The 18,723-nt window shown below is 36.6% G+C and overlaps 1 protein-coding gene across 1 annotated transcript in view; it reads right to left on the reverse strand.

Annotated features, from left to right (window-relative positions):
• mRpL15 (mitochondrial ribosomal protein L15) overlaps nt 1–18,723 on the reverse strand; it is an 86,847-nt gene that overhangs the window by 22,739 nt on the left and 45,385 nt on the right. The gene's annotated exons all lie outside the window — the stretch shown is intronic.

Consider the following 18,723-nt stretch of genomic DNA (forward strand, 5'->3'; position numbering starts at 1 on the left):
AGAAAGATGTAGAGCTGTTGGAACGAGTACAGAGAAGAGCAACAAGATTAGTGAATGGAACAAAGGGTTGCTCTTACGAAGAAAGGCTTAAGTTTGCAAATTACAGTGTCTGGAGACTAGGCACCTGCGAGGTGATCTGATTGAGGTGTATAAAGCCTTGAATGGTTTGAGCATGCTCAATGCTGATGGGATACTTCCTCTTGCTCAGAATAATAACCTAAGAGGGCTTAATTCAAATTGAGGAAAGACAGTTGTAGGATAGATGTGCGGAAGTTTGCCTTTAGCCAGTGGGTGGTTGATTGCTGGAACAAAACTTCCATCTGTTGTAGAAGTTGATATCTTAAATAGATTCAAGGCAGAACTTGACAAACATTTGGAGCGAGTGGATGGGTGAAATAAGGGGTTTTTTTTTGGTTGATGCTACATAAGCTTGCTTTCTTGCATCATGTGCCAATGCTAATGCTAATCAAAGGAAAGGTTTCATGATAAATCAGTAAAACTTAACATAGCTACTAATGGAGTAATGGAGCCATGACATGGAACAAAAGTTATGAAGACCAAAACAAAACAGCAGCACAGTATGTGTAGCCAGATTGGGTACTACTTGTATAAAGCGTATCCAATATACGGGGGGATAAACTTTATATAAGCAGTACCCATCTGTTATAATGTGTATCTTTCAGGATCAATACACGAGCTGAAAACCATGAACAAAGTTTATAACAAACATGTGTCCAATTCTGAACAGTTATGGAGTTGTGAATGTCTGAAATTCAGAAAATGGCTACCGAGTTTTCAATGATAAAAAAAGATGCACCTTACATGAATAAGCATTTCACTAGGTAAGTATCTGCTTATTCTTATTTATTATTTTTTATCATTGAAAATTTTTGTATCCATTTTAACTTAAATTTTAAAAAAATAATTAATGGTTAAAATTTAAATTTAAGCTCTGTAACCATTCAAAATCAGAATCATTTATATAAACTGTTTCACTGTTTTCAGGACTTTTCCTGAAACTCACTGTTTTCAAGTGATCCTGAAAATATGTTATGAAACACCCTGCATAGTTATGCTTTATATATAACCCTGCACTCCACAGGTGCAGAGCAATGGTGGTATACCATTATGAACATAATTGCAAGCCAGTTACTTATGGAAAATATAAAACCATAAAACTCACAGGATGTAAACCTAATTAAGTTGGTACCTCATCCACACTAAATTTATACCATCTCCCTTACTCACAATTCCACAAGCTTAATACATATGCAACTACTCCCATAGACATAGATACATGTAATGCTTGTAAAAAACAGAGCTACTAGGCTCAATAACTTCTACGTTTTAACAATATATTTAAAAGAGTAAGAGATTACCTCAATCTTTTGCGTAGAATGCTTCCAGTCAATGCTTTCAAATGTAAAATGAATAAAATATAAACAGAAAATGATTTTAATGAATTCTTTCAGTCACAGAGACATCAATCCGACACACAATGGAATCGAAAGCTGAGAGCCCCAACCTGACCTCAGATAAACTCAGGAAAAGCCATGGGTGCGAGAAGACATAATTAAAATAGTTAAAGTCGGAAAAGAAAACCATATAAGAGAATAAATAATTAAAATGGATTATAAAATATGTTTATAAAATTTGGATAAACACATTAACACACAAATTAAACGAAAATGCAGTAAATTTCGTTTAATTTGTATGTCAATGTGTTTACCCAAATTTTATAAACATATTTTATAATCAATTTTAATTATTAATTCTCATATATGATTTTCCAACTTTAACTATTTTAATTATTCTGACAGAAAGTCTTCTCGCACTCATGGTTTGATGTGTTTTGGTGTTGGATTTGGGCGATCAGCTTTCGAATCTGTTGTGTATCAGATCAGTCATGTCTCTATGAGTGAAAGAATTCATTAAAATCATTTTATCCATTCATTCTATTCGTTTTACATTTGGAGAGCACTGACTGGAAGCATTCTACGCAAAAGATTGAGTTAATCTCTTACTCTTTTTTAAGTACATTTAATGCATATTAAAACTAGATCCATATTTGTTCTATATTGTGGCAAGATTTTCACACAGCAAAAAGTGATGGAAGGTAAAATGACCTTATTAAGATGAAACTGAATACATTCATACACACACACACACACACAGTAAGGAATTTGTTATGAACTGGGCTTTTTAATTTAAATATGTAGCTACACTGTTGTGTACTGTTAAAAATTGCAGATTGTGTATGTTTATTATATCATTGTGCATCTGTTTGGAAGAAATTAGCATCAGGGATGAAACTTGTAATGTGGCAATTCATATATAACATTATATTACTGATACCATCTGATTTTAATGTTATCATAGCATTAAGGTGAAAGGTGTATTGTTCAAGTACTTGTATGTCACTTATACTTATGGCATCTTATATGTCAGTATCTGTTATATTATATCATTGGTATGGATCATAAATGGTTTGTTAATGTAATAAAATTTTTCACCGTGAGAAATTTTTTCTGCGTTATCAGCAAAAACTGATCAATTGAGATTTTACAACTGATATTAGTACAGTATTATAATGGAAAAATAGTGCAAGGAAGAGGACTTTTAATGCATCTGCAAATAATAATAATAATAATAATAATAAAATAAAATAAATCACTCATACCTTCAATGTCACTAAAAAAAGGTGGGCAATCAAATTTAAAGTGGAACTGGAAATCATTCCACTTTTTAACTTTACCATTTACCAAACTCTCTGCCTCAAGCACTGTGGCAGGCAATTTAATCCAGTGATCTACTGTTGAAAGTTAATTTTTTCTTTCTACATTTGTTTTTTTACCCACATCATGTAATTAACTAAAAACTCTCTCAAAAGGACTGCAAATTATATATTTGTAGGTTAAAGTATTGTGAAATTATATATTGAAAATTACCTATGTTTAAATATTACTTTTTTTTATTGTTATTATCCTATTACAATGTGCTTTGATTTAAATAATCTATCACTTTTAAATACAGTAATACCCCGACTTACGCAGTTCTTGATTTTTTTCGTTTGGTGTATATCTAAAATTAGCTTACCAGTGATTTGGAAGTCAAATTATAAAGCTCAGGTAACAGCTTCCGTTTTCGAGGACTGGTTTGGTCACCACTTCATACCCGAAGTCAAACGTTATTGCAAGTCTAAACAGATTCCATTTAAAGTGATGCTTCTCATTGACAATGCACCCGGTCACCCTCCTGCCACCCTAATTAATTTCGACCCACGTGTGAAAGTTGTATTTTTGACTCCAAACACAACCAGCTTGCTTCAACTGATGGAACAGGGAGTCATCAAAACATTCAAGGCTTACTACGCGAGGCATTCGTTTGCACGTCTGAATGAAGCTATGAGACAAAATAATGAGATATCTCTTAAAGACTTTTGGAAACAATTCAATGTTTTAGATGCTGTAAGAATCATTGTAGAATCTTGGGATGAAATTCACAAAAAAATATTGAATGGTGTCTGGAAGAAACTGTCCATTTTTTTTCAAAAACGAGACGAAAACAATGCCAGAAACTGATCATGCCGTTCATGTGATAGAAGTTGTTAATCTTGCCAGGCAATTAGATTTAGAATTCAATGGTGATGATGTCAACGAGCTGTTGGATTCACATAGCCAGGAGCTGACAATGAATGAGCTCATAGAGATGCGTGAGCAAAACGTCACTGAAGTATCCGACACTTCAGACACAGTTCCAACAGAAAAGCACATGACAATTGCAAGTTTGACAGAAGGTCTCAGCTCAACTGAAAAGGGCTTAAAAATTTTGGAACACAGACTCCAACGAAGAACGTGCTATAGCTACAAAGCAAAGAATAAAAAAATTATTAGCTTGCTACGAAGAAATTCTGCGTGAAAAAGAGAAGGCGCTGTGTTGTCAGACAAATTTGTTATATTTTATGAAGCCATCGACATCGAAATAACTTTTTTACGTAACTCATTTATTTTTTTAATACATATTTTGTATTAATATGTATAAATAACCCTAATTTTATTAAACATTTTTCTTCTAAACTAGTGTTTTTGTCCTTGGTCCCAAATTAGTAAATTGGTCCTTGGTCCCAATTAAACAAAATTTATATGTATTTATATGCAAAGTTGTATCCCGACTTACGAGAATTCAACTTGAGCGATTTTCGTCGGACCCACCTATCGTGTAACTTCGGGGTACAGCAATACCCCGAAGTTACGCGATAGGTGGGTCCGACGAAAATCGCGTAAGTCGGGGTACAACTTTGCATATAAATACATATAAATTTCGCTTAATTGGGACCAAGGACTAACAAAAACACTAGTTTAGAAGAAAAATATTAATAAAATTGCAGTTCTTTATACATATTAATACAAAATATGTATTAAAAAAACAAATGACTTACGTTAAAAAGTTATTTCGATGTCGATGGCTTCATAAAATCTAACAAATTCGTCTGACGACACAGCGCATTCCTTTTTTTCACGCAGAATTTCTTCGTAGCAAGCTAATAATTTTTTTATTCCTTGCTTTGTAGCTATAACGCGTTCTTCGTTGGAGTCTATGTTTTCTAAAATTTTTAAGCCCTTTAACAATTGAGATCTTTTCAATTTTCAACCTGTCAAGTTTGCAATTGTCATGTGCTTTTCGCCGTTGCTTCATTTAGGCCTGTAGCACGTGCAATATCACATGGTCTTTCATTTCGCTCAAAGCGTTTCACAATTTCATATTTTTTCTCTATCGACAGAGGCGGACTGGCCATAAGCCTTACCGGGGAAACCCCGGTGGGCCAGTGTGATTTTGGCCATAAACCATAGTATGAGGCCACTATAAATTTTCCCGGGTAAGAATTTTTGATCCAGTCCGCCTCTGTTTATCGATAATTGCTTTTCTTTTTCTCTCTGAATCTGCAGTGTCTTCACCAGGACGCTTCCTTTTCACACCTTTTAATTTTACTAATTTTTAGGGAATAAAGCACAATTACAAAACGAGGAGCACGCTTGATACGCATAAACAAAGCTGCGCGCATGCAGCAACTGAATAAACAACACCATAAAGGCAGAGATACACTATTAACACCTCACATTTCTAGGAGTTACTACCATAAAACAATAAAAATCCAGTTGGTTTCTGCTAGTGAAATCTGTTATAAACTAGTAGTAAACTCGATCTAATTGCATTTGCGATTATACCGATAGCTGGAATTGTGTTGGTTTTTACGTTATTATGGTGAAATGTGTTTCCCCTTCACTGATATAAAAAACATAAAAGCAGCAAAGTTGAATTTTGTTCATCTTTCGCTCTCAATCTCCGCCGTCGCACCGGATATCGATAACATATGAAAAACGACCTTGAAGATAGTGGGCGGCAGCGTTGCCAAACGAAAAAATCAAGAACCGCGTAACTCCGAGTTCGTGTAAGTCGGGGTAGCGTAAGTCGGGGTATTACTGTATTACTGTATGCAGTTCAGCTTATCTCTGTGGACATTGTTGCATTACACTTGAAACCTATGATAACATGTATGTAAAAAGGTGACACAAATAACCACAAAATGCACTATTAAGAAAAATAAAAAAACAGAGAAAATAAAGTCATATAGCAACAGTGAAAGGAATAAAAATTCTATGAAGAATTTACAGGTCCAAAGGTGATATCTAATATATGTGCTGAAGTTATTACAGTTTTTACAGAGATAAATAAGTATAGTTTAGTCTGCAAGTATCACCAGGTACTATTAATAAATAATAATTAATGAAGTTAAATGTTGAATGTCATCTTCAAATGCAAGGTACATTATTTTGCACCAACAGACATATGAAATGCAGCATAATAAAATGTTTTCACAAGGTAAAGAATCTTCCTTTTAAGCAGAGCACGAGTTTTTTAAAACCATTATAAGGATAAACCTGGTATAAGAAATACAGTTATTATTTTCTGAGAAAACCAGGATCTGAAACCAAACAGAATCGCTAAAAAGAACAGGTGACCAACAAAGGAATTATAAATAAAGAGGAAACTTTCAAAAATTGGAATTTCTCCATTTTAGCAAACTTGATTATGAGAATCTTAATGTTAATACTGGATTTTAAATTAATACTGGCTATTAAATTAGACATTTTCAATACAGTGGACACCAATCTAAAGTATATCTTTTAGATGCCAATTATTTTAATGAAAATCTTAATATTAAAATCTATTTTGCAATCTTATTTTTTTTTCTGAATCAATGTATATTCTTTTCTTTTGTTAAGAGGTGTCTTTGTCTCCATAACAGAAACAACACTATATTCAATTCATATGGAGTCTTTTCAGACGTTACCACAGTTATTTTTGTTATTTGGTTTTTTTTTAGGAGCATTAGCAACTATGGCCATATTGCTCCGGGGATATGTGGTGGTCATTCCCTGACCTTTCCACATCCTCCATATTTGATGGTCACGGGCTTGAACCCCAGTCTAATCAAGAAACGTGTGCTATGTACTGCTGCTCCTGTCCACGGAGACGCCACGTTACCACAGAAACTCTGTATGTGTGAAACAGTGGAAACCTTACTCAGCAAAACAGGACATTTTGTGTATTTAGAAATACTAGAAAATACTTTTTCTTTTAGCATAAAGTTCAATAGGGTACTAGGAAAAACAACTCCTATGTACTTAAAATTGCCAGCTCATTTTATCTTAATTATTTAGATTTAACTTTATGAAACAAGACAGGTGAACACTATAGTATAGTGTCTAAAAGTAAACTTTGTAGAATCTAGCCTTCAGTTACTCCCAAAATTTTTTTATTTGTGGTCCCTGGTTCCCTTCTCTCTCTTCTCCCAGTGAAAATGTGCCTCCCACATTCATTTTACTGGGCCTTATATACTATTATCAGATTCCCACTAAGATGTCTAGTTGCCAAGCTTTACAGTCTGCATCTTCTAAGCCATTCTTTATATTGACTTCAATTAGCAACCCTCCCTCACCAATTTGGCTACCATTCTTTTAATACTTTATTAAAGCTCTGTCTTCTTCAAGTGTGGCCTTCAGACCTGAATGCAATATTCTAAATACAGTCTCACCATCATTTATATAAAGGGCCAATGACATCCTTTTCCCCACTTGTGAAGGTATGATATATAATAGACAGGACACCATGTGTTTCCTAGCAGCTTGTTTACATTACATGGTAAATTTCATGTCTGGCTGAATTGTAATTCCAAAGTCTCTTTCATCTTGAACCACTTTTAAACTCTTCAACCCCTAGTTTATGAACTCCTAGATTTCTGTTCCCAAGGTGCAAACCTTTACATTTAAAAGCATTAAACTTCAGTTTTCAGACCATTTGTACAACTGATCTAAGTCATTCTCAAGCAAATTGGACTAGTTTGGTACTATTAATAAATAATGCTTAATGAAGTAGAATAAATTTTTCTACCTTTAAATCGTCAACATTCTTTGGAAACTTTCCTTGCACTCATTTACTGATGTCATTAAGAAAGATGAGAAACAGAAGTGGCTCTAGTACTGATCCCTAAGGGATACCATACCACTCACTAATTGGGCCACCCTAAAGAATGTCTATTTATGACTACTCTTTGTCTCCTATATTTATCAGCCTTTGATCCAACAAAGACTATTAGTTTGTTTCAATTCATATAATGACTGTTTATGGAGAAAGTTGTTTCAATTCATATAATGACTGTTTATGGAGAAAGTTGTTTCAATTCATATAATGACTGTTTATGGAGAAAGTTGTTTCAATTCATATAATGACTGTTTATGGAGAAACATGTCAGAAGAGTTACTGAAATCAACGTAAATAATGTTGATATTGTTTCTTGCATACAACTGTTTATGACTTCATCACATAATTAACTTTTGTGACTGACTCGTTGTTGATGAGGTTTTAAGTGCAATGGCTACTTTGCACTTATGAAAGTGGTTCATACTGCCATATTGCGCTTATGAAAGTGGTTCATACCGCCTGTGTTGGTTGATGTAGAAGCAGTTAGAAATGGCTATACAGTCCTATTCATTTTAGGAAGGAGAAGAATTCTGAGATTTGATTTTTCACTTATGATATGGCTAAGCGACAAAGGTTCCTTTAAGCTTGCCAGTTGATACTAATGACTGAATGACACTAGTTGAGCATTATTATATAGAGTACATTCCAGAAGTATGTGTCTGACATTCATTCCTGACAAAAGGAACAGATGGGTTAAGTGAGTATGGGCAATTCTGGCTCAGGCTAGAATTACTTCTTGTCTGTTTGCAATGAGGCTGGAAGCCCGTATTTTGGTACAGGTTTAACTTGAAGTAGTTTATTATGAATTTGCGCTTGCCATTGAAGAGTCCATCGACCTTTACATATACTCTGTATATTCATTTTATAATCTGTGAACGGTACTAGGAATTCATTGGGGCTGAGCTGAATGGATGTTTGGCAGCATCATCCACAATTTTATTTCCTGGTATTCCAATACGGCCTGGGATGCAGCAGAAGATAACCTTTTGTTTATGCTCTCTCAGATGTATCAACTCTGTTCTAATTAGCTTTAATAATGGGTGAGTAGGTGGGGAATTGTTTTGCATGGCTAATAAGGAACTTTGCAAGTCTGTGTATATTATGCTCTTTTGAATTGACATATGGAAAATATTTTCTAAAGCAAGCTTTATGGCATATAATTCAGTCATGTAACTACTACACTCTGTTGGAAGAGACAGAGAAATGGTAATATCAAGGAGTACCACTGCTGCACCCGATCCATTCTCAGACTTCAATCCATCTGTATATATTTTAGAGAAGTCAGGATAATGTTGAGTATGCGCAATGTGTAGCTGTTGGATGTTAACGTCTGACAGAGCGTTTTCCCCACTGGTGGAAATAATTGTCACAAGATGGCACGATGACAGACTATGGAGGGTCGGAATCTATAGGATCATGCAAGATTTTATTGAAGTGTATATCCCAATCTTCTGCTAGTTGCTTTAGCCCAATACCAGTAAGCTGAACTGTCTGTGATTTGTTTCTATAAAAGGTCATAAACTGCAGATCATAAAGTGTTAACCAATTAGGATGGGTCACCTGGCTTTGGATCTTGGTTGCATAGTTCAGCATTCTTTTGATATTTAGAGGAGGTTCATGGGTTTCAACATATAAACTTTGCACTGGAGATGTTCTGAATGCACCTAGTGCTGTTCTAAGAGCTGAATGTTGGATAGGATTGAGGCGAGGTAAAGCACTCTCCCTAGCAGAATCGAAGACAGGTGCACCGTAGTCCAGGCGTGATCTGATTATGGATCTATATAAATGAAGCAGGCTGTAACGATCTGCAAACCATGCTGCGGCTGATAAGACTCCAAGTATGTTCAGTTTTTTTTTGACAAGTAGTCCAGAGATGTTCAATGTGCTTTTGGAAGTTTAACTTACTGTCAAAAAACAATCCTAGTAGACGAATACTATTAGCTATGGGAAGAGGATGGTTATTCAAGTGGAGCTTGGGTTCAGGATGCATATTGCGTCTGGTACAGAAGTGAATGGCAGTAGATTTCTGGCTGGATAGTCTATAACCATTTTGTGTCATCCATGTCAGGATGCAATTGATCGAGTTAGTGTTCAATGCAATGCATGTTTTTAGAATGACAAGAAATTGTGAGATCATCTGCGAAAAGGTATGAAAAGGTATCCACAGTTTTCGGAATGATTTCAATTATATGATTCATTCTCATTGCAAACAAAATGGCACTGAGAACAGACCCTTGTGGAATTATTTCTTCTTGGATAAAGTTTTTAGAGAGGGTTCCCCAATAACGAATTTGAAAGGATCTCCGTTAAAGGAAATTTTGGATAAAATATGGTAAATTACTTCTCAGGCCAAGAGAATGTAGATCCTTTAAGATGCCAAAACCCCAAGTAGTGTCAAAAGTGTTCTTAACGTCAAGACAGACTGTCTTGATGTTATGGAATGTTCCTTTCTGATGAAAGCATTTCTGATGTTTGTCTCGGCTTTGATCAGGAGATCCGTTTTTTCTGGAATCCAAATTGGTTGTTGTTAATCAAGTTTTGAAACTCGAGGAACCAAGTGAGATGGTGATGTATCATTTTCTCAAAGGTTTTGCTGAGACAGCTTGTGAGGGATATTGGCCTGTAATTTTGAGGAACAGAATGATCTTTACCAGGTTTTGCAATTGCTAGTACATAAGAATGATGCCAGGAATTTGGGAAGGTATGTTCATGACAAAATTTGATTGAAAAATACAAGCAGCGAAGAGAGTGACCTTTGATCAAAATTTCGGAGCATTACATAATGTATCCCATCAGGGCCAGCAGCACTGTTTCTTGAGTTGGTAAGAGATTGCTGCAGTTCAAGCAGTAAATGGTTGATTATAAGTAAAGTAGAATTGTCAATGAAATTCAGTCTAGATTTCTCTGTAACGGTTTTATGTTTTTGAAATGATTGATCATAAGCTTTACAAGAAGACAACAGAGAAAATAGAATTCCCAGTGCATTTGATGTTTCTGTAGGATTAGAGAGCTCTTGTCCATTCCAATTCAGTAGCGGGGTGGATAAAGGTGGAAATTTACTGTGCAAACATTTTATTTTTCTCCAGATTAATCTGATATTGGTATTTTTATTAACTGATGAGGCGAATTTAATCCAACTTCTTTTCTTGCTTTACATCTGATATACCGAGCCTTAGCCCTAAGCCATTTATAATTAATAAGATTGGATGTTTTTTTTTTTTTTTTTTTTTTTTTATGAGAACCCCAAACACGAGAGGTATTAGAACCTATAGTACTTAGTACCGTGCTTGGGTTGGAGGTTGAGAAGACGAAAGAAGATATTTGTTGATACTGGACTTGAACTTCTGTAGATTGTAATTTTCAGGAAATACGTATGAAGGAAGGTTGTTCCAGAAAACGGCAGTTGAATGAATAAATGAGGAAGATGAAAAGTTGGTTCTGTGGGTTTGAAGTTGGACAGTAAATGGATGTTGGCTGGTGGCAGCACGTGTTTGGACTGTTTTGAAAGAGAGAGCAGGAATTATAGAAGCCAATTCGGAAGAACAGTGCCTATGGAAGTATCTGTAGAAGAGGCATGCAGCAGAAACAGTGCGTCTATGAGAAAGCGAGTGGAGAGACTCTGTTAGAGATGAATCATTAATTAACCTAACTGCCCTCTTCTGAATGGAATCAAGAAGCCTGAGAGAGGTTTTAGGGGCACCACCCCAGATGTGGGAACAATATTCCATGGCAGGGCGGATTTGCGATTTATACAGAGTGAGCAGCTGTTTGGAAGAAAAGTAACGCCGAGAGCGAAAGAGAAAACCAAGTTTTTTAGATGCAGAGGAAGCAATATTTGTAATGTGCTTGTGCCAAGAGAGATTAGAAGTCAGGGTAATCCCCAAAAGAGATATATCATTTTGCCTAGAAATTGGAGTATCACTAAAGATAAGCATAGGAGCAGAAGAATCCTTTTTGCGAGATATAAGACAAGATTGAGTTTTAGAAGGGTTGAAATCAACTAAGTTGTCTTTGCCCCACTGGAGAATTACCTGAAGATCGGCATTTAAGGAATTGGCAACAGATTTTCGAGAACTTGAAGCTGATTGAGCTGGACAAGGTTTCTCAAAATGGAAAGTTGAATGCAATGTGCTATCATCGGCAAAACTATGGATAGGATTTCCAGTCAATGGAAGAAGGTCATGGAAAAGAGTGGGGGAAAGAACTGAACCTTGGGGAACACCGGCATTAGTGGAGAAGTTAGAAGACAGAGAGCCATCTACCATCACCCTCAGTGAGCGATCAGAGAGAAAACTGGATAACCAATTACTAAAAACAGTTGGCAAACCATAAGATGGAAGCTTGTTTAGAAGACCTTTATGCCAAACACGATCAAAAGCCTTTGAGATGTCAAGAGCAACTACTTGTGTTTCACCGAACCTGTCCATTGAATTAGTCCATAAATGGGTAACATAAGCCAGAATATCACCAGTGGATCGACACTGACAGAATCCATACTGGCGATCATTGATCAGATGGAAGGTTTCTAGGTAGTTTAAGAGTTGGCGGTTAATTGATTTCTCCATTACTTTAGAAAGAGTAGAAGTGATTGCAATGGGACGATAATTGGATGGGAGGGATTTGTCACCCTTTTTAGGAACTGGCTGGATATGAGCAAATTTCCAAGCAGAAGGAAAAACACCTTTGGAATAAGAAAGTGAAAAAAGGCAGCAAAGAACAGGAGTAAGTTCAGGAGCACAGGTTTTGAGAACAAGTGGAGAAATACCATCAGGACCTGGAGCTTTCTTAGCATCAAGATTCATCAAAATCCTTCTGATATCCTTTTGACGGAAGACCACAGGAGGCATTGAATGGAGCGTGTTAGGAATGGTGGGAGGTGTTTTACCAAGATCATTAATACATGAGCTGGAAGAACAATGGGATGCTAGCAGGTCAGCTTTATCCTTGGCTGAAGTGACAACAGAGCCATCTGGTTTGGACAGAGGTGGGAGCAGAGATGGGCAAAAGTTGCGGCCAATAGCTTTGGCAAGAGACCAGAATGCTCGGCTACCATTAGGGCAAGAAGCAAGTTTTCTACTCTTAGCCTGTTCAAACTCTAGTTTGGACTGATTAATAACTGCTTTACAATTGTTGCGAGCTTTGGTGTAGGCAGAAAATGAAACTGAAGAATTAGCAAGAAGCCAATTACGATATGCAACATTCTTCTCTTGGACAGCCTTAGCACATTTATTGGAAAACCAAGGTTTAGATAAAGGACGAGATTTTAAAGTGGAGTGTGGGATAAAGGATTCCATTCCTGCAAGAATAATTTCACTGACACGATCTGAGCAAACGTTGACATCAGAAGTTTTGAAACAGTAATCAGACCAAGGAAACGAAGAAAAGAAGTCTCGCAGATCATCCCATTTTGCATTCTTGTAATGCCAAACAATACGAGGTTGGGAATAGCCATGAGATAAAGGTTCCATTGGAGAAGAGACAATCACCAAGTTGTGATCTGAAGTGCCTAAAGGACCTCTCACTTCAACCTTGTACTTAGAAGGGTTGTTTGTGAGAAAAAGATCAAGCGTATTCGCTGTATGATTAGGACTGTCTGGTATTCTTGTAGGTAAATGAACAATCTGTGCTAGGTCATTAGTAATTGCAAAAGCCTCAGCATCTCGACCGGCTGGGTCGGTGTGACTAGAAAACGGAAGCCAGCTGGAGTTGTGAACGTTAAAATCACCAAGGAAAATTACCTCACTGTTAGGAAAGTTGGACTGGAGAAAGTCAAGTTGCAAAGAGAGGAAGTCAAAGAGCTCCAAGTGATTAGTGGAGTTGGGAGAACGGTAGAGACAACAGATGAATTTTACACAATGAGGTAGAGAGATTTTAAGCCAGAGAAGATCAAAGAGAGGATATTCCAAATTGCTAAGTCTCTGACAGGGAATATCAGAATGGACATATGCACAAATACCACCTTTGAGGCAAAAGGAATCATACAGCAAATAATTTGGACATCTGAGATGAGCAGTAGTTGAATCAACTGATAACTGAGATTCAGTCAGAAAAAGTACATGGGGTTTGGAAGACTGTAAGTGGAAATGGACATCGTTGAGATTGGAATTCAGACCACGTATATTTGTGAAATGAATTAGGAAGTCCTTGGGAGGTTTAGATCTTTTCGCAGATAAGCTTGCTCTATTATTTTGACAATTCATGGTGTATTCAATAGTAAGAAAAAGTGGGTGGGACATGCTGTATGAAGTAATGAAATTTTTGGATATGGCGTACATGTGGTAAGAATATACCCAGATCCTTGACATAACGTGGCCTCGACAATGCTCCCCGCATACACACTACTCGGACTCCCTCCAGTCACTATCTGGCAGAGTAGAGGTAGCAAGATTATACACTAGCTGATCCGGAAGCCTCCTAGAGAGTTACCAATAGGTTTGGTCCGGTGTACTATCTAGCGGCCGGCCTGCGAACACCGTTTTAGAGCTGTACCCTCGAAATGTATGAAATATTGGATCTCGCCACGACATTCGTCATAACCTCAAAAATCATCAATCATACTGCATGATGGAAGAGATAGGGAAGGGTTGGCCGGAACTTAGCTCTAGAGACTAAACATGGGTTCCACCACTTCAAGCCTCCAATAAGCAAAGTGGTGGTATTTCACCGGTTGATGAGAGTCATCTACCACCTAGTACTGCCTGGTAACATAGAGGGGCAGAGTTCCTCCATGTGGTGTGGGCGCCACACCTCAACCCCTGCTTACGTTGGTTCACACCTGGGTGGTCACCCACCATGTACTTGTGCATGAAGGTTATACCCAGGATTACTAACGGTCCCACCATCGTGAAGGTGCAAGCAGAGGATTTGGCTGTCACAGAGCGTCCGGACTTCGCCGAAATTGGGTCCACTTGACTTGAGTGTCACCCGAATATCAGTTCCATCAGCGTTTTAGACTCCCAGGTAGCAAGAACAGCTTGTCTGGCATATCTGAGAGAATGTCTGTTGGATGGATGTGGTTGGATATTTGCAAAAAAAAAAAAAAAAAAAAGGTTCCATGCTTTGTTTTTCTCTTTTTTGCATTGTTACAATCTTCATTCCACCAGTAATTTATTTTTGATCTATTTCTTATTTGATATTGAGGAATGGCAGCAGCATTTGATTTCTGATGTGCTCGATAACACTTTTGATGGAACCAAACTGAATGATATCGTTGTCAAATGATACGTGTGTTCTGTATTTTGTCCAGTCAGCCCATGAAAATTTCCATTTAATTGAATTTTCTGTTGCGAAGGAATATGATGTTTGAATTTTGCAGATTAATGGTCACTGCTATAAAGATCACTCAGAGTTACCCAATCTATACTTGGAAAGAGGATTGGGGAACAAACAGAAAGGTCTATCGCAGATGTTGAACCTGTAGGGAGACGTATACTGTATATGTAGGAGATCCAGTATTTAGTAACGTCAAATTCTGTCTGTTGATCAGCATTTTGATAAGCTTAACTCGTCTGTCTGAGGTGGGGAACCCCATAATGGATGATGTGCATTAAAGTCTCCTAGTAAACAAAGTAGAGATGGTAACTGCATAACAAGATCTTCGAGTTCCTGAATAGTATATTGATGATTAGGCAGAAGATAAATTGAAACCAATGTCAGAGTAATACCATTAACAACACACATGGCAATGGCTTCTAAGGATGGAATGCATCTGGAGGGGATGTTTGAATCCACAAGTATTGCTACTCCTCCATGGGTGCTATTGGAGTCAGCCCTGTCTTACCTGAATACAATGTAATTTTTGATTGAAACTGAGACCAGAGATGTCAAATTAGTTTCTTGCAAGCACATTGCAAGAGTTTTGTAGTGCTGAATTAATTAATGTATTCATCGATGTTACTGTAAAGACCTCTACAGTTCCATTGGATAATATGTTCCATTATTTGGTTTTGTAAGAGGAAGATATATCTATCTGCTTTTTATGCATGGGTTGTTTATAATGGTCAGGTTTAGATTTTTCTTTTCTGGGAAAATTGGGGCATCTGAATCATTTTTATCTTCTATATCACCATCTGCATGTAATTCTTGGTTGGGCATATCATCGGTATCCACGTTTGTTGGTTGTGGTTGCTTCACCTCAACAAGATCTGATTTTTGCAATTTTTCCGCCACTTTACTGTGGATTAGGTTTTGAGTTAGAATTGTGAGTGGCGTATTACTTTGGTCCACTGACTGTGATTTAGATGTAGGCTCAGTCGATAATCAATTTGTCCGAAGAGACTGACACTTCTGTCTGACATGCTACTGATTTATGACTATGGGTAGCTGAAGTGTAAGTGTTTTTTGGCATGCTTAATTTTACTTGTCTTCTAGCTTCTTGAAAAAATACTTTATTTTCAGTCTTGTATTTTTGAATTTTTTTTCCTAACTTCCAGAGATCACAATCTTTGGAGTATGCTGGATGATTGTCCCTGCAATTAGGACACTGTGGAGCCTGTGCCCTGCATTTTGATTGAGTATGAGTTTTGCAACTGCAGTTTGGACATGTTGCATCTCCAAGGCATGCTCTGGGAGTGACTAAACATCTGACATTTGTAGCATCTTAGAGGATTCAGGATAAAGGGCTGAACACGGCAGTTTTAATAACCTGCTTTGGCTGAGGCTGGTAGATTCGGTGAATTGAAGGTTAAAATTATGCTACGTGTTAGGACTAAGGTGCCGTCTTTTCGCATCATGATTCTCTTGGCCTGAGTTACATTTTGGTCCTTTAGTTCCTGGACTATTTCTTCCTCGGAAATGTTTAATAGGTCCCATTCACTGATCACTCCCTTGGAAGAATTAGTTTTGTAGTGCTGAATTAATTCATGTATTCATCGATGTTACTGTAAAGACCTCTACAGTTCCATTGGATAATATGTTCCATTATTTGGTTTTGTAAGAGGAAGATGAATCTATCTGCTTTTTGACACAACCTGTCTTCACAACCTGTCAGCAAGCTGACAGGTTGTGAAGACAGAGAATGGATGATCAGGAAAGCTAGAGATTCCTGCTTGTTTGCATCAGTTTAGTCTTTCTGACAGTGAGAAGTCACAATCAGTTTCGTGGCTGTCATGTTGAGAGCTCTTTGGCTCTAATAGTGGGAAGTTATGTGAGTGTCTATATTTACTCCTTTTAGCCGTGGGAGAGGGACTTTCTTCTCCCAGGTTACTGACCCCGCCACATGGAGGCAGGAGCAGTGCCACCAGTGACAAGCAGTTATAAAATTAGCAGAGTAAGTTAGTATTTAATATAGATACTAAAAAAAAAAAAAGAAAGGCGGATTCCCTTTTTGGGTTCTTACTTCAGACTTTTTAGGGAAAAAACCACTTTAAGTGAACAAAACAGAAGAAAATCACAAGACAAAAATAAGACTATGTTACTTTCAAAGAACACTATGAATCGCTTGTCACTATCACTTGGCACTCAGGGTCATGACTGACTTTATCACAATTAACTTTTTGCGAGTTCATCATAATAATCAACTCTTTATGACTTCTCCATAACAATTAACCAGGCTGTTCAGTTCAGGCAAAATTTCCCTTCATGAACCCATGCTGTGATCCATTAAGAATTACTGTTACTAACAAGATGGTCCTGTATTGTGTGTTTAATCACAAACTACATGATCACTGAAGTCAAACTCGCTGATCTATAGCTGTCCGTTACGTCTTTTGTGCCTCCAATTTATACAAGGCATATAAATCAACCTCAAGATTTTAGATGATTTTTTGGGGTTTCAAAGGCTGACTTATGTGCTGCAGTGTGGTAACATTGCAGCACATTAAGTTTTTTTATGTCAGAAAAAGTGTGGAGCTCAGATTGTATATGGAAATGCGCAACATTGAGATCAGATATCAGGTAAGCCCAGATGAGATTTGGATGTGTGTATGCAGTTTCTCGAGTTAGGCATTATCCAACCAATGGAGTTAAATAATGGGTTGCATAAGTTGTATAACAAAATTACTTTCACAATTATGGAGAAGACCAATACTGAATTATTTCATTAACACAAAATCACATTAACACATGGAATCCAGATTTTTTTGCTTGCTTTGAATTAACAGTTTTTTCAGATTTATTTTAACACTCCATAACATTTTAATAATACATTTTTGTTATAACCCATTTCGTCCTTATCCAGTGGTAAATGGTACCAAATAGGTTGACTGTTAACTTTATTGCAGGATTTCATTTTCTTCTGTACAAATCTCATGGTTGCAACGACGTCACAGGTAATACACAGTCCAAACAGTGCCATCTCTTTGTACTTAGGAGAAAAACCATATTTTCGAAAATTTTTAAAAAATGTCCTACTTTCTGATATTAATTTTGTTTTGTAGTCAAAGTTACACATAATTGCTATGATTATGGTTCAACAGTTGAAAAAAGCCTCGGTTGTAATAAACCTGTGGTTGTTTTTGTTTATTACCCTTTCTTCATCCATAATGTACACAAACAGAAAATAAAGAAATAAAGTTCATGACATGTTAATAAGGACACTTTTTAAGAGAGAGAGAGAGAGAGAGAGAGAGAGAGAGAGAGAGAGAGTGTGTGTTTTATTTTTTTTATTTTCTTCCCTTTAAAGATAGGTATCATCAATTAAAGGTTGAAGTAAATTTTTTTGGCAAAGCAATTATACTTCCTAAAGTGAGAAATGTCCATAGACCCATTTCTAGGGTTTGCAATCTGGAAATACATATTCAATACAGACATGAAGTCTAAAGTTGGTGTTACAAATGTTGGTACTCAGAGCCATGCCAAGCTAATTTAATGCCAGGGGCAAACAGTTCATACTGTTTCATGCCTTGGTACAGTGCTGAAGGTGATATTGTAATGTTATCTGGTATTTACAGTTACCACAGTAAATACCAGAAGGCTGTGGCCGTAAATTATATTAAAATAAATAAAATATATAAATAATGATATTGGTTTCTTACTTTTTATCATTATAATTTATTCCTGCTTTAATATAATATTAGTAATACCAATGTACATTACTTAGACCTGTTGGTAGCATTTTCCATACGTATTCCCAAAACTAGGTGGGCTACAGTAAAAGTCTTTCTTTACTGTCCTCCTTTTAACATGTAATTTAAAAATTTATTGATGAAAAAACAGTGTTCATGCAGCAAACAAAAATGCAGG

The sequence above is a fragment of the Mastigoproctus giganteus genome, chromosome 9 (genome assembly GCF_048544385.1).
Source record: "Mastigoproctus giganteus isolate SK-2022 chromosome 9, ASM4854438v1, whole genome shotgun sequence".
NCBI lineage: Eukaryota > Metazoa > Arthropoda > Arachnida > Uropygi > Thelyphonidae > Mastigoproctus > Mastigoproctus giganteus.